A 26,975-nucleotide genomic window follows, 5' to 3' on the forward strand; every position below is an offset into this window, starting at 1 on the left:
GTGTCTTTGAGGAAAGATTTCCGTTGATATTCAAGGATTGGGGGTAATAATTTGCAGCACCACTGGGATGGTGCCATATGAATAATAAAACATCTGCAATATTTTCTGTGTGAAAACTCTATTTGAACACTCTCTGAGCAAATTGCGAGAATTGGTAGCACAATTGACATCTGTGCATGCATTTGTTCACAAAATTTTTCCTCTGCATTTTTCGTGTATGTACAGAGAGATTGAGGAGAATATTTGAACATTGTCCTTTGTGATTCCCTCTCATTTTCGCTGCTTTTTTTTCCTCAAACATACGGTGCATGACTTTTCCCCTGGACTGAAAAAACAGGGAGATTATGGGTGAGAAAAGGGGTGAGTTTTTGCTATCACCTGGATTTATCATCCAAAAAAATTATCCGCCATATCTCTCAATATTGTCATCAATTTTCGGGCAAAAGTGGCCCAAATGGTGCTATTTGGGGTGCAAAAATGTCGATAAAAGTTTTCGTTAAATGGCACTATAGGGTCATCCTGAAAAAGGGTCCATAAATACTGTTCCTTCGGGTGAAGAAGATAAATTTATTATTTTATTTTCCTTGTCAATTTTCTCGAGAATTTTTCTATCTTGTTAGTACATGTGCTTAACATATGAGATAAACCCGGTTTTTGGAGTTCAACAAGATTTTTTGATAAAACTCTCTTGAAGATCACCAAAAATTTTATGGTTTATAGTCTGGGGACCAAGTTTTTTACAATCTCCTCTTGTGGTTCCTCTCCTTGTTGAGACAAATTCCCAAACGCATGTCCTGCACATGTTTTTGGGACGGGGAAGGAATGAAGAACATCGGGGATCAAAGATGTTTTCCAACACAAGATCCCGGCTACATGTTTTCAATTACAACTCTGCACAATTTCTCCAGAATTCAACATCAATACGATCCGCATGTGATTTTTTTTTGCCATGGGATATCTCCTATCTCATCGGAGAAATCAAAAATTCATCCCGAAATCTCCTCCTTTTTGTGATATTATTTTCTCCGGCAGAAATTCCAGAATTAAATCACGAGAATGAGGGATAAATAAGAGAGATATCCCGTGTTAGCACGCCTCCGAAATGTCTCAATTGAATTTCATTTATTCCCATTCATCTGGTTGGACTCTTGTGAAGTCGTGGGAAAAAAAATCCTCTGGCATTTTCAATGAGCGTGAGAGTGTGATTTTGGGGTGATTTCTGTGGAAAGGAAAAGTGAAAGGGATGATAAGTGGATTAGGCTTCTTCCTTAATTCTAATCTCTATTGGCCTCTTGAAGACTACTGAACCAAAACGCCTTTAATTCCCAACAATTTTGATAATAAAATCAATGAAAGTATATTGGTCTTAATGAGTAAACATAGAGTAGCATCGGGTAATCTTGAGCAATTTTTTTACATTTAGTACAGGTCTGTACTAAACAAATTCAATGCAGTATTTTACATTTTTTTCATGAGATTGTGAAAGAATAAAATTAATGAAACTATCTAAAAAGTTTACTATATTGAACCAAAAACAGTGTTCTAAAAACTTTAATATTTGATGTACTAAATTAAAATAAAATCGTCGAAAAAGTAAATAATGTAAATAATTCATAAAATTAAAGAAACAAGCAACGTGATTTTAGTAAAGATTTCAAAAAATCGAATCAATTAATAACAAATTTCAAATTATTTTAGTACTAAAATTAAAGTGTGCAAAAACAGTTTACACGGTAAAAACTTTTGGACACTGACCAAAATATTGGAACAAGTTTTCCTTGGAACAAATTTTTTTGGAATCAATTTGTACCTAGAGAAGATATTTGTTTGTTCCAAAAAGTTTTCTTTATAGTTTCGTTACAAAATACAGTTACAATTTTGTTAGAGTTTTCTTTTGGAACCGTTTTGATACAGTGGAATGTATACAAATTTGACTTGATTTCGTTTTATACAAATTTGTTCCCGAAATTTGGAACAGAATTTGTTGCACTCGGCTGTTTTGTTCCCACTGTCAGGAACAAATTGATACATATTTTTTATAACAATATTATTCCTACATCTGTAACATATTTGTTCCAAAACTTTCGGTGTCCGTGGATGAGGCAATTTTTGGAATAAAGTTGTTACTCATATGGGGAATCTTTTTGTTCCCATTGTCGGGAACAAATCCGTGTAAGTGATTTCGTCTTACAGTTAAAGCATATACTTCAGTCGAGATGGATTTCGGTGGCGAAAGTTCATAAGGAACATCAAATAAGAATCAACTTAAGAGTGTTTTATAAAGATGCGTGCATGACGAAATCATATGCGAGTGCTGGCAGCAGGAGGGGAAGGGAATCTCGAATTAAAAAAGTGAAACCATGTAGCACGAAAATTTCCATAGATTTGGCGTCCTCCTCGCTTCGGTGACGGGTGACTGTGAGTGTGAAAGGAAGGATACGATTTCATACTAGACGAGTTATTTTTTGGAACAAATTCGTTACTAATATTGTGTATCTTTTGTTTCTCCTAGAAGGTACAAATTTATTCCAAAAATTTTTGGTGTCTTTGGAAGAGTTACTTTTTGGAACAAATTCGTTACTACTATTGATTATCTTTTTGAGTCTCGTAAAATGAACAAGATTGTGCCAAAAATTATGGTGTCCGTGGATGAGCTAATTTTTGAAACAAATATGTGCTGAAATTTTTTACTGTGTGTGTATAGTGTTAAGCCGAAAACATTTAAAATTCTGAAATTTATATTTAACATTCTTACTTCAGTTTAACTGAAGATTTACAGCGGCATTCGTATAGAGACATATATTTTTGAAGTTAGGTTCATTTTTTGAGGTTATGTTGAATATAACCTTAAAGTTTACCAATTAACCTATTAGCTAAATAAAAAAAAATGAGCGCTAATAAGGGATATTGGGGTAAAATGTGTCGAAATGGATATTTTTTCACGAGCTAGTCAAAAATTTGAGAGATTTATAATGAATACATTCTTATAGAAGGGACTCAATGGGTCAAGTTGTAGAGCACTCGCTCTATGATGCAAGTGTCCCGGTTTCGAATCCCCTTTAGATCACCAGGAATTTTTCTGGCGTTAAAGGTGTTCGTATTGCATCCAGTGAGCTTCACTGCACTTGATTCCACGGGCATGGAACTAACAAAAAAATAATAGGGTAAGGGCTCATAATTTTGGACAGTCTACTTATAAGCATCGATGTTCTAAGTTTGAAGTGCGATATTTTCAATACTAATTGACTTTTTTTGTTACTCTTTTTTCAGAAGGGTTGCTTAAAAACTTGGCAAACAATTAATCGTCTTATTTTTACTAAAATTAGTTTTAATACGTTTAAAAATGAATTGATATGTAGAGGTGAATTTGACTCTTATTTTGGACAACTTGGTTATTAATTTGGACAACTTGGCTGTAAATTTGGACAGCTAATCCGCCTCAATAGGATGCCCATTGTTCTTCATTTCATGAACCAATCTTACCAAGTCCTCTTCCTGGTCATGTAAGGGAAACGTGGAATGTCACTATAAGCCCGTAAACTTTCCATATCATTCATTAAAGTGAGTTGACTTCGGTACTCCAAGTACGCTCGGATTCGCTCATTCCCTGGCCTTTCCAGGAGCCTTTCAACACTTTTCTCGCTACATCTCTTTCGTAGAGATGATGCTCCTTTGTTTCTCCAGGCATTTGTCCAACCAAGTCATCACAAAAGCTAAAACTTCACGAAATTTCGTGAGAAAAATACCCGTCCAAAATAAGGAGTATCACCTCACTGGAGGGGAATCACTGGCGCAATAGGCAAGACCGTTGGCTCTTGGGCGGATCGATTCCCCGGCTCGACTTACTGTTGTGAGTTCGAGTCCCGCCCGGTGCAAAGATCTGAATGTCTAATTTAGACAATTTTCATATGTTAATAACGTAATATAATGCACCGCCTACGCCCAACAACTCCGGGAGCATGGAAGAAGCATCCACACAGCGGGGAAGGCGCTCCTGGGCAGTCTACAATGGACTTAGCATATGCTTCCAACACGGGATATGGACATTGTAAAAATGATTACCTTGTACTACAATATCTCGATACGATTAATAATAACCTCACTGGTGAATCTCTCAGAAAATTTCCCATTTTTCCACACGAAAAATCTAATTCACAAGGCAAATCTCACTTCAGGTCAAATGTACAAATCATCACTAACGTGAATCAACACAATATTCAATGAATATTCAATAATATCACTAAAAAAACGAAGAAACATTGTTAGTACTTCACCACAGCTAAATAAGACTGAAGTAAACACAAAGTTCTGTCATATTTCCCGTAAGCAATTGCTCACACTGAATTTTCAACAAAGCAATCTTAACTCAAATCATATTCAAAATTTAACGTATTTAGTGTTAAAATCTGCCAAAAAGAACAAATATTTGAATAGAATCCAATATTCATCAAATATTGGAATAAAAATCCATCATTTTAATCAATTTATTTTTAGTGTCCAATTTTATCCTCAAAGTGTCCAAAATAAGAAACTGTCCAAAATTATGAGCCCTTACCCTAATGCATTTTTAGAAATCCTCATGCGGGAAGGCCTTGTTCCTTCATGGAATGTTGTTCCAGCATTATTATTCCGTTTTTTAACCTTGGCAAGTGTTCTTTTGATTTATTTAAAATTTAAATAAAAGGTTTTCAATGTTTCTTCATTTAAACTAAGTATTTTCAGTCCAAGACAAATTAAATAATGATATTCTTTTAAACAGAATGGGATATCTGCTACCGAATTCTTTTCCATTGTAGAGTACTTAATGTGTTTAAAGTCTAATTCCCAAGAATAATTGCATCTGTGTTAATTTGCAGTCAATCATACAGACATATCCTGTATTCATGACATAATGTTGATTATTTTGTGCCATGTTTGGGCAAACCGTAAAACATTCAACATACACTGAATAACAATTGGATTTATGTTGTCAGAGGGATGAAAGGAATAATTTTTCATTATCTACAAAATGGGTCATATGGCAGTCACACATGGAGAGTGAGAGTATTAGAAAGGAAAAAAAAGGAAGCATAGAGAGGAAATCACAGTTGGATTCGCATCCCTCTCTTTAGTCAAGGAAAATTTGCTTTGATTTCCATCCCTTGAGTGGTACTTTAGTCTTTTGTCAACATGTTTAATGATTTGACCCTCCGTGAGAAGGCAATCGATGATTCGTGCGACAATTTCTCAATGATTTTATTGAGACGTTATTTAAGTGATATCATTAGGAAGGTATTTTATCTAATTAAATCATTGAGAAATTGTATATTTCCCACCCTCAAAAAAGAATTTTTAGAGTGTTTGAATGGATTCTCACCCCTTTTTTAAAAATTTCATCCCTAATTATTCGATTTGCTTCTGTGTTATTGTTCCAAAAACGTGCTGTTTTTGTCCATTTTGTCCCTCCGACTGTTTCGTAAAGTAATTGTTCAGCAGTTCATTGAGGTCTTTTTCTCGTGACAATAAACCGTGGGATGAGGAGTGCAAAAAGGTTGAAATTAACCCAAGTGTTAGATCAAATAATCTCCCAAATAGATTTGTTCAGAAAGGCCGCGTTTGTTCAGTATGTCAATCGCGCGCCAATTCCATGCCATATGCAACAGAAAAATTTCCATCAAATAAACAACAAATGCCTCTTATGGGGAAGTCTCCTGTGCCCTCACCTCCCCTATGGATTTTGTTGATCACTGCAGATGTGATGAGGCTTCTCCAACAAACACATTGTGTCATATGGCACTCTCAATTGGTCTGGATTTCTTCGTGTTTTGAACTCCTTTTTCAGCCATAGCTCCAACAAACCGCCTTATTGTCAAGAAAAGGCGCACAAACATCAACTTTGTACATTTTTTTTCACTTCACATAAATATATAAAAATTTTTATAAGAAATAATATCAAACGGCAGTTGGACATATCAAAAAATTTTCCCTCACACTGATTCTTCGCCCTTCCCCGAACATCTTTGCACACATATGCCTCGATGGGGCTTCTTCTTGACTCTTCTCTCCTTCCGGGAACTTGGAAATACCAACTGCAGATGCCATTTCTTTCGGCCTCAATGAACTCCTTTGTCACTATCATGGCCATTTGCTCTGTTTTCTATTTGCTCAATTAGACCTCCAATGTTGTTGTTGTGGACAGAAAATCATCTGCCAGCGGACACTTCTTCCGCAAGTCATTCTCATTTGGGCCAATTTAATGGGATGACCCTGATGAAATTGATACCCCCGAATTAGGATTAACTGAACTAGGGGCAAATGTTCATATTTTATACATTGCATTGACAGAAATTAAATGGAAAATTTAAATTACGTTGAAAGGATGACGATTCCGGGTAGTTTGATTTCAATCCGATCATGATACCACATATGGCCACCTAAGTCACTCCTTATGGCCACTTCCAATTCGCTTAATAAATTTAGTGTGAATTAACAAAACAAATTAGTTCTATTTTACTGAATAATATTAAGAAATATATCTGTTTATATTGAACTTATTTAGTAAAGTAAATATTTTAGTAAAAATTATCATCCATTGTGCACTCTCCGGTATAAAAATCTGGTAGAAAATCACATTTTAATTTTTTTTATTATTTCATATTTAATTGAAAGCTATTCAATCTTCTTTTGACAGAAAAATATAGCCAAATAAATCATATTTTATTAAAAACTCACTTCAGACTTCTAAGTGTTAAAAACGGTTTAATTACTGGTGAACTAAAAATAAGTTTTTTCTAAACCATTTAAAATGCGTTTCTCTAGTCAAAAGAAATTAATTTGCTGAGTCTCAATTATAGAGTGCCTTGTCCCTAAAGGATTAAATCAAAAGTATCGAATGTATTAAATCGGAAAATTCTTAACAATTTCACCTATTTCGAAATGCATCCCATTGAGCTATCTATTGAGAGTGTCTCGACTAAAATAGAAAGTCTGTCTGTTTCTTAGTTTAAAATTTATATCGAAACATTGTGAAGATACATAAGAGGAAAAAGACAGAAGTTTAATGAAACATAAAAATAAGGTAATTCAATAAGAAAGGTAATTAAAAAACTTATGAAGTTTTAGAAAATTACTATTCATTGAATGTACCAATCTTTTAACTTTATTTTTCGTATTTACATAGGTTTAAGATAGACGATTCTGAGAAGCAAAGATTTTTGAAAATAGTTCGAAACATTTCGAATAAACTTAGAGCTTTGAAAGAATATTTATCGTCCCTAAAGGTGGGCGAAAGTGAAAAGGGATAATGCTTATTAAGGAATTTTTATTCCAAAAATACAACTTCGAATTAAAAATCCTTATTGCAAGAGGTCTTAAAGGCTCAAACTCACGAGAAAGAGCTATGAATTATCTTTTAGTGCGATTTTTTGTCCATAAAAGTTCACTTCCGTTTTACTTTTCATTTTACTGCTCGACCTCAAAGAGAGAGCAGTTATATATTCCACTTTTTTCAACTTTTGACACGACTAGAGGCCAAACGTTAAGAGATATCGACTTTCGGTATTCGATGACCCCCCCCCCATTTATCAACATTATCGAAAACAATCTTTTTTCTTTTCTTTTCCTCCACCACTCTTCTTCCCCTCCAAAACCATATTTTTTGGTTTACTTCGAAAACGGCTCCTACGATTTATTTCATTTTCGAATATGTTTTAGAGGCAATCAAGTCGAATATTTCATCCTCGAAATCGAAAAGCAATTCGATATCAAATTTTCGAATATCAAAGTTTAACAACTTTAAAGGGCCTCATTTTCGATAGATTTGTTTAAATTTGGATTTTTTGAAAGATCTTGAAATGTCCGACTCGGTAATAGTCGTAAATAATTTACCTTTCTCGGATTTACGATTTTTTTTATTTCGGAATGGTATATTAAATTTATCAGTCAATTTAATCGGTAGTAAAGTATTATTTAATCGGTAAGTATGTGCACAAAAAGCCTGCGAAAAGATAATGCACGGATAGCTCTTTCTCGTGATTTTGAGCACTCTGCAAAGCTGAAACGGTTTGACATCTCTTTTTTTAATAATAAACAAATCGGTTGAGAAATATGCTTTGCACATTGGTTTAACTGTGGCTTACGATAATTTGATATCGAAATTTTTTCGGTTATAGGTGTCTATAGACGAAATGTTCGCATAGACTACCCCCAAAATGGATCAGAAAATAAAAGAAATAGCTGGGGTCGTGTTTATGAAACATAAAAAACATGGTATTGCAGAGGATAGAGGGATGAAGGAAAAAAGGAGGAAAGGCTAGGAGGACTTATGGGGGGATCACTTAAGTTCGGAAGTCGATATCTCTAACCGTTTAGCGTTTAGCCTCTGGATCGAAAAACTTTGTACAGTAGAGTTCCTCAAATTTGAACATTTGGGGGGTATAGATGACATTTCTCACTCCTCAAATTTGAACGATATTTTCAAAAACGTAACGGAATTCATGTGAAATCCACTTTCCGTAAATTAAGATAAACAACTTTAGAGAATATATCAATGTAATTTATTGTGAAATAAATGGAATTTGTTGCGGAAGTTAATATAAAATGATAATATTGAGGAAATACCAGAGAAAAATGGCACTCCACCCAAAACTTTCTTCACATAACCTCAAATTTTACATTTTGAACTCAACTGTCGTTCAAATTTGAGGAACTCTACTGTACGACTATTTTTAAAGGAGACAAAAGTAAAAAAAAACAAATTTTTCAATTGTTATATAAAATAAAAAGATTTTTATTCGACTCAATAGTATTTATACGGCAATTGTTGATAGACGTGACAATTTGTACTAATTGTGGTACTAATGTTAGTCTTTTCAGCGCTATATCAAAAAGTTTCTGCTTTCTTGTGACTCAAAATTTTCAAAGATAAAAAAATACATTATGTTACTTAATTTAGAAATAATTATTTGGGTAATGCACATTTTCTTTTAACATTTCCTTTTGCTATCAATCGTCCATTCAAGAGTGCATCATCCAAATAATATTTTCTGTTTAAAATTAATCACTGATTGATGAATTGACGAGCTAAATGCCTTCAGTAAATTGATGTATGAATGGGGCGATAAGTTGGAGGGAATTTTCATAAATTGATGAGTGACCGTGGAGGATACAGTGCGGGAATTTTCTAGGCTACCAGCATCAAAAAATCACCATTGTTATTCCCATTGACGATGGCAATGTTAATCAGTTGGCTTAATTGGGAGTGTAACATTGGAATTATCTGATATTCCTCGGTACACTAATATGCTTCATCCCAGGGATAATTGACTCAGAAATCTCCATCCAAATCTTTCCCGGAGGGATTGGGTCTTTCAGGGCTGCGTGTTCATTTGTTCCATGGGAAACACTTCTTTGGGACAAAAGGGAGCAATTTAGAAGCGACTGAGATCACACGTGTGTGGGAAGTTCATTTTGGCGAGAGTTAGCCGGAAGGGGTGACAAAGACTCTCTGCGATGATGGGAAAAAGGCCATCCATGGCCATGAAAATGTACAATCAGGGAGGACTTTCCCATCGGATCATCAGCAGCTGCACAAAGGCAGCCGATCAAAATTTGGCGGTGTGCATCAGAAAAAAAAGAGGAAGTATGTTAATGCTGACGATGTTGTGTGAACTAATAGGGGCGGACGTCGCTTCTGCACGCGTATCACACGTGTCGTCATTGATAACGAGTTCCCCGTCAATTTAATGCCTTACATCCAACTAAAACTCTCATGGGATTTCCTCTAATAATTTCTCCATCTAAATGAGAACATACAGAAAAAAAAATGTTTCAGAAAATGTGAACATTTCCTGGGCTCTGTCGATCTCTTCTGCACACTTCCACCAGATGCTGCCTTATCCCAGAGACTTTTCCCTTCTCTAATCTCATCCGGCGATCGCCTAAGCAGTTGGCACTGAGGAATCCGCGAGCTGTCCCAATATGGAAGTGGCAGCAGCAACTGTGCAAAAATCAACTTGTGTCACTTTTTCCAATTCCAAAGCAGTTGGCTGCCGAAGAGGATCAACATGCACAGCTTCTCGATAGCATCAAGTCTAGTAATATAATGATCTCCTTCTAATACAATACCTATCAGCTACAGCTGCAAATGGGTCTGCTTGTCCATTCATCTGCCCATGGGAGATAGAGAGGAGAGACGCTTTTCTTTTTTTCCGTACTTAATCGCCCAGGTGAACAACGCAGTGAATCTTACACACTGAGCTAGGTTATTAAAGAGTTGCAATCGTACAATTACTTTAGCTAAAATATTCCGTACTTCTTCTGCAAATCGCATTTGTAAGCTAAGGTGGTGGTGTCTCTAGAACACTCACTGAAAATGGTTTGAAAATTGTGTACACATCTATCAGAGTTGGAGGTGATTATTAAGGCATTTTTGTAGATCTAAGATACGAGATTATGAGGGCTTTCTAACTGCAACATTTAAAGTGGACTAATCTGTTTATGGACGAAATAATTAATTTTTAGTGTCAATTTCAAGAGTTTTCCATCGTTTTACTCTGGAGGTTGGTTACCAACGCTAAGACGGCGGTGGCCGCTATCACACAAACATTGAAGTCTTTGTACACCTATATCTCTGTCTAAATTTTTGCTTTCAAGAGCTCTCTCTCAAAAGCAGTATTTGAAATAAATGAAATGAAATGAAAAAAAAATTCTTGAAAATTAAAAATGAAATGATATTGGTCGCGAAAATCTTCCTGATGTGACGGACGATTGACATGTGCGGAACCTGGATGTCCTAGGCCCGCGATCCCGATACGGACAAACGGTTGAAAATGAATGAATGAACTGAAAATGAAAGTGTTCTAAACACCGAGCACAACGTCTTTATTTCTTTTTAAGCGATAAAATTCTATTGGCTGGTTTATTATCGATTCAAACCAGTCAGTAATTTGTAGTTTGTAACCTTGTTTTCTTTTATAGACTTAACTAAAAAAGTTTTCTTTATTTTGTTATTCGTAACATACTGATATATATTGTTAAATGATGAATATGATGAACAATAGTGGTACGGGACCAGGAAGCCTGGTCCCGTATTGTATATAAGCCTATGACATGAATAAATCAGTTTAGTCTACCCCGAAACCTCGTCTTGTACATTACACATACTAGTGATACATGTTTATTACGTGCTTTATTATTGCACGAACACAAAGAGGGAGCAGTTATATACTATATAATCTACTTTTTTCAACTTGTCACATGGCTAGGGGCCAAATGGTAAGAGATATAGACTTCCGGTCTTCGACAACCCCCCCCCATGAGTCAAAATTATCAAGGACAGCCCTCCTACTCCACCAATAGTATATTTTTTTGTTTTATTTCGAAAGCGACTCCTATGATATCTCTCGTTTTCGAATATGTTTTAGAGGTAGTCGAAGCGAATATTTCGCCCTTAGGCACCTATGTTCGAAAACCATTTCGATATAAACTTTTCGAAGGTGAAAGTTTACCCACTTTGGAGGGCCTATTTTTCAACTGATTTGCTTTAATTTGGATTTGTTTTTGAAAAATCTTGAAATTTCTAATCCGACTGCATCGGATTTAGTCGCTCATGAGTCGATTGTACCCCTAAATGATATACAGATAGATCTTTCTCGTGAGTTCAAACACACCGCAAAGCTAGGATGCTTTGTCATCTCTTTTAAATAATTTGAATAATAATAATAATTATAATCTACAATTTTTAGTCTCAGATTCTTAATTATAAAAATATATTTCTTTTTAAGCATTCAGCTGAATAGCACGTTGAATAAATCTAGAAGTTAAAGTCGATAATCGGTAAAGTGCACTTACGACAAACTGCAAACAACAAAATATCTTCAGTTTACTGAACTAATATATACAATAGAAATTTAATGTAAAGTTTAAATATTCGCTCTATAATTTTCAGATTTATTTATAGTTCAGAGTTAACTTGCAAAATCTAGACGACATTTTTTTATAAAAACTTAAATGAGAGTGCAATTTATTTTTATTTTTTAAAATTGTTTATATAATATCGACTTTTAGCACATAAAAATCATATTTCGGAAGAATTTTGCGAATTTGCATCTTTTTCAAATCTTTGTATCCAATCAGGGGGCTAAATGGTTAAACTAATTAAAGTTGGGATTTCCATGACTCTTCCATAAATCAAATGTTTGTTGTTCGTTTAAAAAATATTTTAAACTCTTTAATGATGAACCCTTACCCTTCTATATATTGTATCTTTTGACTGATTTGAGAATGAAGGGATTAATTTGAATATTAATAAAATTGTAATGCTTAAATCTTTTAAAAAATTAATAAACAGATAAGAAAGACTTAAAAGTCAATCGCAGTAGGCTTTCGATTTTGGTTTTTTCTTCAGTGTAGTTTGAAGAGATTTTAATTATGCTGAAATGGGTCAAATTGACCAGGGAGTGTTCCATTCTACTATCCGGAACATTATAATTCGGTATAAGGAACTCAAGAGTATTGCTCAGAAGCCAGAAGGAAGTTGCTGAAATTCATTCAGGGATTCAGGTCAAGGAAACGGAAAATAAAGTGCTTGAGCTTTTCGAGAAACAACTGAATCTTTGCATGCGTGATGTTGGGTTTGTCAAGTCCTTAATGAAGGAAATTAAGAAGAAGGTGCGAGAATTCGGCGAGTAGTCATTAGGGTCATTGGATTAACAACAAACAAAATCTCAACAAAATCATCTTTCAGAATTTTTTTTTTCATATATAGGGTAAGTGTGCCAAATTCCAGCCAGCTTGCAATTCCGGCCACCTTTTTTGTTCCTCGAATTTCCATGAATTTTTAGTTTTTGCATACTCTAGAGATTATACAATGCAAAAAAAAATGACAAAAAATGTCGTTTCGACAAACGAGATGAAGTGCAAAAGACACTGAAAGTATTCCGAAAGGGCAAGGAACTATGATAATGAAGGTGGCCGAAATAATGCACCAAAGCTATGTCTACATTTTTATACATTTTAAAACGTATAAAGAATGATTATAAAGAAAATAAAGACGATAAACTGTCTACAAGGTTCCAAGTAACACTCCTTAGGAAGGAGTTATAAAAAATCAATTTGTATTAAAAATATTGCATTTAAAACTTGAGACTTTGACGTTTGCATGCAACTATATACTGAAATTTAGCAGACTTATCCTACTGTGGTTAACATGTGAGAGCCATTTTTCAATGGCCAAAATTCATCGTATATACGCTTTAGATAGTTTATCGTCTTTCTTTTCTCTAAAATTATTCTTAATATATTTTGAAATGAATAAAAGTATAGACAGTGCTGTGGGTAATATTGCGACCACTGTGATTATCGTAGTTCCTTGCAATTCCAGAACTTTTCTAAGATCTTTTTCATATCATCTCGTTCGTAGAGATGAAACTTATTTGTTGTTTTTTTTTACTTTGTACAATCTTTAGAGAATGAAATAACAAAAAAATTATGGGATTCTGAGAAACAAAGGAAATGGCCGAAATTACAAGCTGACCGAAATTGGGTACAGTTCCGTTATAGTGGATTATTTGCCTTTACATTCAAAAGTAAACCAAGTTGGTAAGCCATGCATATAAAAACAAGCCTGAGGACAGTATTATGCCTAGGCACATTTACAACTTAAGTCGAGAGACTTAATTATCCCTAATTATAAGTAAAATAATTATCGGATAAGATTTTTATCAATTTCTTAGTAATTTGTCTTTTGGTTTAAGCCGAGAAATGGCTTAGTTAATGGGAAACTGATGGGAATCTAGTCAAATCATTATTTTGATAATAATTACGTTAATCCGTCTTTAATATGATTAATTTAATTTAAAATATAACGTGTTAATCGTAAATGCGTCTAGAGCAGAGGCGTGTAAGAACCATTGAAACCGAATAAACGTCAAATGAAGCATGTACGTCAATGGTCAAAACGCTATTATAACAAACTTATTTGTGACGTGAATTCGGTTTCAACAGTTTTTGCACACCTCTGGTCTAGAGCATTATGCCTTAGACACACTTACGACTTAAGAAATATACGAGAAACATTTAAGCTTTTCATGTTCTTGACTGGCCAAACAAACAAAAGAATGAAATGTCTTTGATTTTATACTAGATGGTACAGGTTTCTTATAGTTTTTCTGATGAGACCGGTATAGTGGTAAGTCGGCGGCAGACTTATCCACAACACCAAGATTAAGTAAATAAAATTTTATCTCTTATTTCAACAACTCCGATTCCAAATATGAATTGAAGGAATTGAAGTGTATAATGGTGAATTTCACAATATTTTCATTATTGATTGTCTTGAAGTCTCAAAAGTCCAATCCATCATCTGGAATGACCTCCAACTCTGTTGACACGAAGAAATGTTGGGAGCGATTAGAGCTGTGCAAAAAGACAGACCACATGGTGGATGTTTTATTAGTTGCGTGCATCGAACTGTAATTTTAATATAAACAGGAATTTATCGTAATTCCTCTTACAAAGCGTCAACTATCGTCACATATAGGCAAGTTCTATAATAGTTTTCAAAATGCAAAAAGGGAGTAGCAGCTACTTTTGCCATGGGAGGTTTTGCTCCGGCAATTGACTTGTGGTCTGTTCCTCATCATAATACACTCCCATGTTTTGCTGATCTTACCAGCAAAAATGAACAAGTCAACATAACATGAGAAATAGTGGCCTAGCCCAAAGAGGTTGGATGTCTTTTTGCTAAGTTGTGCCTTTTTTAAGAGCTCTGATATGGATAAAACGAGTCACCTTGCTTTCCCCTCGATGCTCGATCGACTTCTTTTTTTTTTAAACTTATTTTGCCATCCATGGTTAGCCCCTGGGGAGAAGAGATAGTACTCGGTAGCCAATAAATTGTCTTCCAATACTCAATTTGAAACGTGTGATTTCAATCCCTGATTCACCGACACATGCCACACTCTTAAGCTCATTTGAAGGCTTTTTCCTATTTCGCGTGTGATTTGATTTCTTTGGATTGCTATCTTAAGGTGGAATCTCGCGAAATGAAACACCTGACGTTCAATAAATCTTCCAATTGCCATGCAATGAAGAGATTTATTCACATTCTTCTCCCTCTTACCATGTGTATATGTCGCATAAGCAATTGAATTCATTTGGAGCAATTTTCTCTTAACTCCTTTAAGTGCTATGTTGTTCTACAAATTTGTTTGGGCTACAAGAGACTTGATGTTTCAGCAATGGTATCAACAAAGTTCAGTCATCGACAAATACAGCCAGGTACACCAAATCTTTTTTTTTCTTCTTTCAAGAAAATATTCCCTATTTCATGGTCCTTCAGCAAAAGTGGACTTATTGGGTTGTTGAGTGTTATTAAGGATCAAAGGACCGTAAAATTTTTTCGTACATGCTTCACCTGCAACTTGGTGATCCTTTCCTTATCTCACCTCTCCCATCTAGAAGATTTTAAGAAGGTTTTCTTTCTTCACAATTTTTTCGGGCAAATACAATGACTTTTGAGAAATCTCTCTTGCAATACAGGTAATATAAGGGAAAATATAGATAGCAGAGATAAAACTTCACGATGGCTTAATTGCATTTCAAAAAGTCATTAGGGTCTACCATCTCACAGCAAGAAATTGTCTGATGGAATATTTTCTGCCAACTTGAATTTCAAGATCGTCACTTTTGTGATTTTTTTGTTGTTAAATGTGATTTCTAGAAAGAATTTATGAGCACTTTGAGTGTGCTCTTGAAAAATTCTTGGACTTGCAGTACACTCCATAAAATGGGATGGAAGCTTGAAGAAAACACCTGCAGTTTTTGAAGAAATAGAAATGCTTCAAGAGGTACTGTGAAAAATTCTTGCATTTATTAAATGAAATTGTAGAACAAGCAATTTTCATTTTATTGCTATCGTATAGAAGGAAAGAGCAGAGTACTTTTTCCGCCTTCCATTTAGAATATTAAAAAGTGTTTGTATTTTGGTGTTTAAGAAACACTTCCTTAAGATTTTACCTTATGAGACGGAGGGAGTAATAGATACACTGAGAGAAAACCGGAAAAGTTAAAATAACATTCCGGAAATGCTAATTTTACCCTGCAGTATTGATCCGAAATCGGTGTAATTATTACCCTTTTTAGGTGTATTGAGGGTTAAAGTTACCCTCTTTTCATGTTGATTTTACCCTCAAATTGTGTAAAATAAACATTAAAAAATGTTGATATATTTTTACACCTAAAAAGTGTTAAAGTTATGACGAAAAAAAGTTAATCGCACCCTCTTTTTTCTCTCAGTGTATTTACTCATTCCCAAGTAGGGGAAGGTTTTCAGGCTTCGTACACACTCTGGCTTTGAACACTTTATGTTTTTTGCCATATTCTTTAATTACTTTAAGTCAGACATTTCCTGAAAAATTTAGGCCAGATTCAGATGAGAAAAATATGAAGTGTTCGAAGCCAGAGTGTGTGCGAAGCCTGAAAGCCTTTTCTTAACCCTTAAAAGACGATTGGGACACCGGTGTCCCAAAACCAAAAGCAATTTTTTTGACTGTAGAAAGTTATTTCGTCGTCAGTCTAAAAAAATTAATTTTTATTTTTGGGGCACCGGTGTTCCATTCGTCATTAAACGGTTAACAAAATTAATGTTTTTATCGTATGGTCACAGTAAGATCACATGTGAAAAATAACCTTAATGTTGTAATAAGGTAGTTATTACAATAAAAAAGCCCAGATAACCTTATGTTAGCTGAGATTCTTTGCAGACAACCTCAGAGTACGTGCAACTTGAGGTTCTTGTAACTTAAAATAGGGTCGAATGAACACCTCTGCGACAGGGAACCCCTATTGACATTTTTGTCAACATGTTGAAATTTATTTAATGTATCTAACAAAATGTAAGTAATATGGCGTTTTTTCATTAATCTACGTTTTCTGATAAGGATAAGTGTTCAAATTTCATATTCCAAATGGTACAAAGTAGGGTGTCAATAGGTGTTCCTTTCACCCTACTTAAAAATTCGATTGAGAATTGAGTTTCGGGCGTAAAGAATCGTATCGAGTAAACTCTTCTCGGAGGCAGAAGCGGATAAAATTGGTTCGACACTATTTTTTACCCTCAAAATTCAAACCCTCAAATTTTTTGAAATGCAACGATTTTTTATTCATCGGCATACACATATTGAGTTTAGATACTCATATTTATAGTAAATTTCATGAAAACCCCTTAATAATGCAAAAGCACATCAGAACTATGACAAACCATTGAAAATTTGAGAATATTTGTTTCATTTGATAATCATAATCAAACTTTAAAAATGTCAACAAACTTTTTTCAAATGTAATGCCCAACGCACAATAACTTTTGTTTGTAAATATGTTTTCAAAATTTCTTATGAGAGTGAGCAAGATGACTAGATCTAGGTCTCACTCACACTAATAGAAATGTCAAAAACATGTTTACAAAACAAATGTTATTGTGCGCTGGGCATAACTGCTGCCCGAATTAAAAAGTAGCCCGATCTTAAAAGAGCCGAATTAGCGAGAGTCTACTGTAGAGTCCGGTTCATTTGGATATAGTAAGGGTCGATGTACAGTGGGTTGGTATAGAGATGGATGGGACCCATTGTTAGAAAGATCTGAATTTCAGGTACAATATATACTAAAATTTAATCGAAATCGTTTCATAAACACCGAAAATATGGTCCGGTCACGATATTTTCGATTATAGCTCGGGTCAAGGAACATCGAGAAAGGGGTGCGACCCACCGTTGGAAAGGTCTCGACCTCAGGTACAACATACTAAAATCCAAAGGAAAAGTATTGTCTGGTTTTCGAAATATTCGACAGCGATTTGTCGATTAATCGTACCTTCGAATCGGATAAAGTTAACAAGTCAGAATAAAGGGAGGGGGGGCCACTTATTCTTTTACAAACATTTGTTCGTAAACACACAGAAGAAATGTTTGTAAAATCTTGTGATTTGTTCGTAAAGTTTTGCCAGAAAGGCCAAAATGTACGAACAAATTTTATGTAAAGGAACAGAAAATGATCGTCAAATGATCATGTTACGATCAATGTCTGTGAAGAAAGTATAAATTTACAAAGTAAGTAAGTAAGGAAAGTATAACATCGTCCACTATGTTTTTCCATCTCGGGTTTTCCATCCGAGGTATTTGAAATCATTGACAACTTCAAAATTCCATTCATCCAATAAGTGACTTTCTATCGGGATCATGGATGCTGTGTGACCATTTACTTCGTTTTACTTTCGTTAACCTTGAGTGCCAACTCTGATTGGTGCATTAGGCTAAAATTACCTGGGTCATATAGAGATTTTCAGCTACCTTTCCCCACAAAGTATTACTTCCTTATACTAATACATATACATTACCCTCCTGAAGTATAAGGGTTAAGTGTAAAAATGATTTCCAGGTCGAAATACTGGAATTTTCATCACAAAACAAGTATTTTTGGATTTTTCTTATATAGAACGTTGGAAATAGCTTTTTCTCCGTTTTGTGATGTAGGTTGGCTACGTTGGCTATCAACGCCGAGTCGACGATGGACCGCAAAGAACTATTACGGACCTACTTTTAGGCATACCTTGCTTAAGGCATGCTGGCATGGCACACTTTTTGAGATAAGTTCTGTGCAAATTGACCATTGTGTAGACGCCAGACGCCATTAACCCATTCTGTGTCGATCAGTCGAATGGTGAACTTCAAAGTGCAATCTGTGATCCAAGTCCAAAAAAAGTGTAACCATTTCCCGCCTGTACGTGATTTTCCCAACAAAATTCGATACCTGATGAAGAGGACATTCATCCTCGAAACGTCGCAGAGAATAAAAGTGCGAAAGTCAAGAAAGGTCTAGCGTTTCCGTCAATTCTTGCTATTAACCCATTCCTTATCATGGTATTATACATCATACGCAAATTAACTGATTTTAGATGATTTATTTCTGGGCAATTGATATTCGAATTTCTGTCGGGAATGGATCTTTAGTTACTTTGTCCTTCGAATACTTGGAAAAAATAGCCCGACAGAGATAGAAATACATTTTGTTGTTCTTTTCTCGCTTCGCGTGAAGTCATGCAAAAATTTTGCTCAAAATGGCGAACGGAATATTCGACATCCCGTCGAATTTGTTAAAATTGACCTCCATCCTCTTTCCTGAATTCAATTCTAGTTGCCAATTTGTTTTCTTGGATAGTTACTCTATCTAAATCAATAGAGTTTGTAATAAATTAATGTACAGAATTTAAATTCAGTGACCGTTAAGATGCGTGTTTGAGGGCGACTCGCCGCGTCCCCATAATGGATATTTTTTTCTTTTAAATAAATTCATCTATTAATCTGTAGGAAACTAATCCCAAAATATGAATATTCTATCTCAAGTATTTCTGGTACATTGACTGAATGGGTTAAGAGAATTTACATTTATCCGTATACTTCATGCCGGCAACACATACCCGCTGTGGAATGAGTCAGCTCAGATTACTTTCAGCTTTATCTCTAAATTATTTTTTGTACTCAAACTTTATTCATGGGGTGCTAGAATTTTTGTAAGTTTGAGCACTCTGTGATTTTTTCCCTATTGTTTTTTTTTAATGAGTATTTTATAGTGCGGAAAGCTTCTTTGGTCAAAGTATCTCTTGGTCCCTGGGCTTGAAGATCTCAAGCAGAGTCACCACCCACTGAAGTTACTTAGAATTTCCTGGAATTGACAATTGGAGTGCAAATAGCTCATATTGTTCATTTTACTGCAGGTGTGCCTTGGGTTTGCATGGTCAGGGACCATGTGAGATCGCATGAGATAAAGGAGGAATTTGAGAGGATTAACAAGGTAACAATTGAACCATCCTCCTGAAATGGTGAGAGTGGAAAATAGGCAAAGTCAAACATTTCTGCTTCTATTCTTGCCCCCCAAAAAAAAGAGAAAAAGATTTTTAAAGTACCTCTTGTTGGACAATTTGGGTATTATTTGTTTCTTTGAAAGTTCTCTTTGCTTTTGCCAACTATATACAGCTAATCAATCAGGACAGAGGAGTTAGCTGCATATGGAATAATTCCATTTCCGGTCATTTGATGCGTCCTGTGAGTCATTTGTTGGGTGTGCAAAACTCTTGGAAATTCACAAGGTGTTCATATTTCCCAGCTTCTTTCATCCCTGCTTCCAGTTTTTTTTTTGTTGCTGTTGTTGCTCTCAGAGATGTAGAATTCCACTTAAAAGCATTCTCTCTGGACGTTTTTTTCTACCTTTCTGTTTATTATATTCACATTTTCTTCTATATTTCCTCATTTGCTCTTTGAAATTCTTTCACGCCGCCAAATGAGGTGCTGTGAAGGTGAAAAAGAGCAGAGAATTCACAATTGAAAATCTCGATGTGGGGTTTGAGGTGAAAGACAAGAGAGCTATATGCTCTAACCAGTGTTAAATCCCTGAAAATTGCCCTCCACACACCGACAGAGAGACACTTCAATGAATAAAAATAGTTAATATTGGGTTTTTTGTTTATTTTGTGCAGGTGTCCAGAGTAAACAGCCATGAATGACTAAATGAGGTGGATGGGAGAGAATTGCTAGTTTGTTTTCTGTTCACCCATCAGCCTTCTTCTCATCATCCAACTTGGACGTATGAGAAAATGCGCGAAAGAACGGCAATTGAGCATTTTGCTACGCATCCAATTTGAAATTCTAACGTTTGGAATTCAAGAGGAAAATGAGGAGAAAATATGTACATAAAGTGCACAACCACAAGGCATAAACAACAATTGACGATGGGCACAACAATTGATTGATGAGCTGGAGAAATGTGCTGGGTAAGTTCAAGACTTTTCTATACACAATCTTTTCTTCTTTTGCTATCTTCTCTCCTTCCCTTTTTGAAGAATTTGTCTTTGCCTGAATAATGACAAAAATAGGGAAAATGAATGGACAGTTCTTTATCGTGTGAGAGGTGTATGCGTCATTTGGTCGTGGGAACGTTGGTCTTTTTTGCAAATATTTAATTTTCAAAAATTTTTTATTACTTGGTAATTTTTTTTGCTATCGGAAAATCATGTCGGACGAATCAAATATTTGTGCTGGGCCGACATACGTCTTTGGCATCAACTGGACATTCAATTGAGGTGGATGACTTCATAGAGGGTTGGTGTCCGAAAAATCCTTTACAGATGGTTAGAACGGCGTCCAGTGGATTAAGTGTTTGTTATTGAGTTTTTGCATATGAATAGTCTGTTTGATACAAGAAAAAACTAAATTATCTTGCGCTATAAAGTACCATCATGGTTGACTAATTCGCGACCATTTATATCAGGCAATGAAGTTTTTAAATTGCAGATATGGTAAGTGTGCCAAATTCCGGCCAGCTTGCAATTTCGGTCACATTTTTTGTTCGTCGAATTTCCATGAAATTTCAGTTTTTGCATACTCTACATTATATTATGCAAAAAATAACAAAAAATGTCGCATCGACAAACAAGATGATTTGAAAAAAACATTGGTAGAATTCCGGAAGGACAAGGAACTATAAGAATGAAGGTGGCCGGAATAGGCCACCAATGCTATGTCTACATTTTTATTCATTTTAAAATGTACTAAAAATGATTTTAGAGAAAATAAAGATGATAAACTGTCTACAAAGTTCCAGGGAACACTCCTTAAGAAGAAGTAATAAAATAATTCAATTAGTATTAAAAATATTACATTTCAAACTTGAGACTTTGGCGCTTGCATGCAACTATGCCGAAATTTAGCACACTTACCCTATGTTATAGTAAGATTCTGGCTTGTCCCTGTACATTCCCGTCAAATAATATCTGCAGATATCTTTAAGATTTCTGTAGAGAAAATCTACACCTCTTCAGAATATCTGCAGATAAATTCTGTAGATATTCCTACGAATTTTATTTGGGCTTGGGACAAAATTCGTCAGAATATTTCGGCAGATTTATGACGAATCTCTGATGAATTTCTGTAGATATTCTGTAGATTTTTTCTACATTCCAGACTTTCCAGACAAGATGTGTCAGAAGAGATGGAAAAATTTTTCACTGAAGTTTGCAAAATTCTATAGAGTTATTCTTAGTGATATCACGGTGTTTATATAAAATAAAGAATTCTGCGACGCCGTGTTACAAGTAGAGAAAAGTGAAGTGAAAACTTTAAACAGAGTGTCGACCAAAATTTCGTGTTTTTGTATCATTCGATTGGTGATTTTTAAGAAATTAGTATTTTTGCTCGCAGTTTTTTTACTTATCTAAAATGTGTACTCGGTAATGCTTGTTAAGCAGAGCATACAATTTTCTTTATAACTTCTACAGTTTCTTCATAAATCAACAATATTTTTGTGAAGTAATGGAGGTTATGCAGATTTTCTAGGGAGAAATTCTGCCGAGAATCTGCAGATTTTCTCTGAATGTACTAGAATATACCGTTAAAATTCAAAAAAACCTCCGAGTAAAATCGGCAGGTAGAGCAATGATTTGACGGGTTTCTTTCCAAAATGTCACTTGGATTGTGGTATTAATTCACGTCAAATCGTTTAAATAAAGTCCAATGATTTTTTCAATTCTGTGACCAAGCTTGGGCTTAGAACCAAGATTTCAAGATTTTCCACACTTAACGAAACGTCACTGGTTAAAAGTTACCTCTATAGAATTATAATCTATAGAGAGTCCTGTTCTGTGATACTTCCCAGAGAATAACCAATCCAGATACCTGAATGTAAAGACTGAGAATTAACCTTTATCCGGCGAAAAAGGACCGTATTCCTGATATAAATTCTTTATTCACGAGATAATTTAATTAGCCTTCCTTTACTCAACTTCTCAAAATAAATGATAATTAAATTCAATAGATAATCGTAGATTTCTTAACTTTCACTTCAATTGATGCTTGCACGAGGTCTTGACAAAGAATGAATGACAAATTGCCTTTTGATGACTGACAAAATTGTCAACTCGACTGACGGCGACTGTACTAAAATTTAGTAACAAGAAATTTCACCAGAAGCGTATGACTGTTCGTCACCAGTCCCTTCTGACAAATATTGTTATTTGTCTGCTGAATTTGTAGAAATTTCTCCATACAAATTAGGCAAATTAATTTATAAGCCGTATTAAATAATCTAAGAGATGCCATAATCATGAATACAGGTAGTGCAAACAAAAGTCCCCCCTATGCGTACAAAGTTCGCAGTCATTAAATCGCTCGAAAACTGACCGAATCACAGTTGGCACGCATGGAAAATTGCTCGAATTACCTGTAGCATGGTACAGAAAACAATTAATTTGGCGGCATTGCTTGTGGCCTCTGTCTTTACTTATGGTCTTATCGCAAAAAACTTTACAATGTCACAAAATTATTTCGAAAAACTTCAAAATTAAAAATATTTGTTGTGTTTTAACAGCAAAAGTATTTTTTTGGTTTTCGGTATAATTTTCTGACAAAAATTGCGACGAGGCCATATGTAAAGACAGGCCATAAGTAATGCCGCCACCCTAATACGAACAGTAATATCTTATTCATCGTATTACTCTACTAAATCGTACTCTTTCTAACTCTTTAAACTGTTAGTATCTTGATAGAAGAGTAATTTGAGGTCTTGATATCTTAAAATATTGATTTCGGAATTGCAAATTTTGAAATTAACAAGATACGTTTTGGATTTCAAGATTCCAAGACATTTTTCACTGGCGAACACCGGAAAGTCCCTCTCAAAGTACATTGCGCCAGTTCATCATCATTAATTACTTCATTTTTTGTTTAATTCTCCTTGTATTCGATCATGCACACATATACTTCTGATGGAAAAAAATAGAACTAGGGTAAGTGTGCCAAATTTCGGCATAGTTGCATACAAGCGCCAAAGTCTCAAGTTTGAAATGTAATATTTTTAATAAAAATTGATTATTTTTATTCCTTCTTCTTAAGGAGTGTTGCTTGGAAACTTGTAAACCGTTTATCGTCTTTATTTACTCTAAAATCATTCTTAATACATTTTAAAATGAATAAAAATGTAGACATAGCTTTGGCGCCCTATTTCGGCCACCTTCATTCTCATAGTTCTTTGCCCTTAGGGAATTCTTTCAATGTCTTTTTCACGTCATCTCGTTTGTCGAAGCTACGTTTTTTGTTATCCTTTGCATTGTATAATCTCTAGAGTACGTAAAATCTGAAAGTTCATGGAAATTCGAGGAACAAAAAAGGTGGCCGAAATTGCAAGCTGGCCGGAATTTGGCACACTTACCCTATTACTGTCAAAGTTTCTCACATGGTTTTCTGATCTATAAATCGTGTGCAGTAAAATCTATTACGTAGTGTGTAATGCATGATATAAAGAAGTGTTAAAGATATTCAACGTTCATAAGGACTGATTAATAATCCTGTCAAAGGATCATCAATTTTGTATGTCAACAATACACCTTCAGTTGAATCAATTCAGAGCAGAATAAGAGTTATTCATTGTCAATGAAGCTTAGAAAGGTGTTTGCGAATAAAATAGGCACTGCAGATCAACCAATATTGGTCCTTTTAGCCGGATACAAAAGGAATTTGAGGTACTAGGATGGAAAAGAGGATTATCGCAAGATCTTGTTCCACTATTTTTATTAATTTTCGGATGTACTTTATTTCCTAGAAGTTCCCGTAAATCGTATGACAGAAATTGTGACTTTTTACACCTTCAATGCTTGGAAGAACGCATATACAATACTTAAGACGTCTCCAGTGAAATTCTGTAACAGTATGACAATATCATATGACAAATTTATTTTTTTTTATGTGGTAAATTTGGCGAAAGTGTTCGGAAAGGTGACTTACTAATGATTGAAAAGTTCATAGGGCTACTTGTAGTAGTCATTATATCAGAGGTGTACAAGAACCGTTTGAAACCGAATAAACGTCAAAATAAGTTTGTTCAGGTAGCGTTTTGACCCTTATTGTACAAGTTTCTTTTGACGTTTGTTTGGTTTTAAACGGTTCTTGCACGCCTCTGCATTATATACTCACCGGTCTTTAATTTTACCCTGCTTCCGAATTTGTGTGATGTTCAAAAGAAGAAGAAGAAGAACACAAAAGAGTAAAGGCGTCTACACTAGGCACAATTTTCGTCAAAAATTCCATTTTTGACAGAATTTTGACGTTTCTACCTACAGCAATGCTGACGATTTTCTTCAAAAAATCAATTTTTGAAGAAAATTGCTTCCAATGTGTAGAGTCCATAAGATAGACATAATATGCAAAGCTTTTATGAAAGAAAAGGATGTGAATATTGATTTTATGAAATTTTCCTGATCTAAAAGGTGTATCGGAGTTATAAGTCAATTGAAAATTTTTCGTGTTGACCTTCAGACGACCTTTGTTATAAAAACATGCCAATGAATTTGTTGTACGTGATAAAAGAAAACCAGAACAGTATTTTGATTAAAAGCACGTTCTTTGAAACAAAAAATTAATTAGAGAAATAAACGTCAGGAGCAGTGTATAGCAGCTAATCTTCAGGAAATGGAAAATAATAAATAAATTATCAAGCAATATTTTATAAGTGTGGTATCGAATATCGTTAAAAATTTAAAGAATGCTCTGGATGACGTGTTTTGATGGCTGGATAAAAAAATTCTGAATGAATATAAAGTGGCATAAATACGGCACCGAAAAATGCCACAAATGTGCTGAGTGTTTGAAAAATGTTGAAGAATTGTAACAAAACCTCAAATGGTGAAACAAATGCGATCGTGGACGAAATGAACGCGTTCCTCGTCATCAGATTGCACATCATTCTCTGCATAGCAATTTATGAAATTGGAGAAGTCTGGTAAACCCCCTCGAGTCCCTCTTCATCTCTTTGACAACCTGTTGGCGTGTGTTGGATTGCAATATGAATGTCTCACCATTCTGTTAAACTTATGAATATTGGAGTTCCTTTCCTTGTTGGAAGCAACGAGTACTAAAAAAAAAGAAGCATAGAAGACATATTTTCCGTGGCAAACACACAAGATATTTGACGCCGCCAGATCTTTGAAAATACGCTCGAAAATCTCTTGAAGAGTTGAACGAAAAAGGCGACTTGACTTGCATATTGATGACTTTGCACAATTCTTTTTTTTTCGTTTTTGGACTTCAGCGCGACTTATAAGCAAAAATTGATGCCGGGAGTTTATGGACCTCAAAATGATGTGCGACCACTTCAATTTGCTTCGAAATCCACCTCATCGATAAAAAGAGAGGAATGTTGGGTGTACAAGAAAAAAATCTGTTAAGACTTAAGACTGGAAGCCTCGCCTTTTTCGTACTTTGGTGCACGGATCGTGAGTTGACCAAATAGCACAAATTTCTTTCGTCTCTATTTGCTCTCCAACTTCAACCTCTGTTGCTGTCAATTTCTGCGTAGAGTGTGTGACTTTATATGCCAAGTTGATTGGCGATAAGCACACCTTCTTTGGTCATTTTTATTCATATACCCGATATAACCCCTTATTGCTTCTTAACTTGCCACAGCACATTCATAATTATTCAATGGGTAAGCTAAAATGCGAATATTCACACCCGATTAAAGGTGAATAACTACCTAAAATTTGCCATGCTTTCACTATTTTCCAAATATCAGGTGATCTATGTCTCGAGATAAGGAAGTTTTATGACTTTTTGCTAAAGAAAACACTAAATTTGGCAATTTTTCTCACGGATTTTAAGAAATGGCTATTGTGACACGATTTTGTAATACATTTTAGAAAACTCTTAAAATTAAATAAGGATTAATTGCTCAAGTTTTTCACTTTGACCTATAGTGGGGTAATTCGGAATCATTTCTAATCTGAAATGTTCAGATTTTTTCATTGTTTCAGATGGGCAAAGATAAAAAGAAGTCCAGTAAGAAGTAACAAATCTTACAACAGAGATGAGGAAGAACCGTTTGAAACTGAATAAACGTCAATATAAGTTTGCTCAGATGTAGCATATTCATTGACGTACAATTTTCATTTGACGTTTGTA

The 26,975-nt window shown here is 34.8% G+C and overlaps 1 long non-coding RNA gene across 1 annotated transcript in view; it reads left to right on the forward strand.

Annotated features, from left to right (window-relative positions):
• LOC129800598 (uncharacterized) overlaps nucleotides 1–26,975 on the forward strand; it is a 132,961-nt gene that overhangs the window by 3,486 nt on the left and 102,500 nt on the right. The window contains exon 2 of the long non-coding RNA XR_008751637.1: nucleotides 20,507–20,800. This is a non-coding gene — a long non-coding RNA (uncharacterized LOC129800598). The remainder of the gene's footprint in view (nucleotides 1–20,506; nucleotides 20,801–26,975) is intronic.

The sequence above is a fragment of the Phlebotomus papatasi genome, chromosome 2 (assembly GCF_024763615.1).
Source record: "Phlebotomus papatasi isolate M1 chromosome 2, Ppap_2.1, whole genome shotgun sequence".
Taxonomy (NCBI): Eukaryota; Metazoa; Arthropoda; class Insecta; order Diptera; family Psychodidae; genus Phlebotomus; species Phlebotomus papatasi.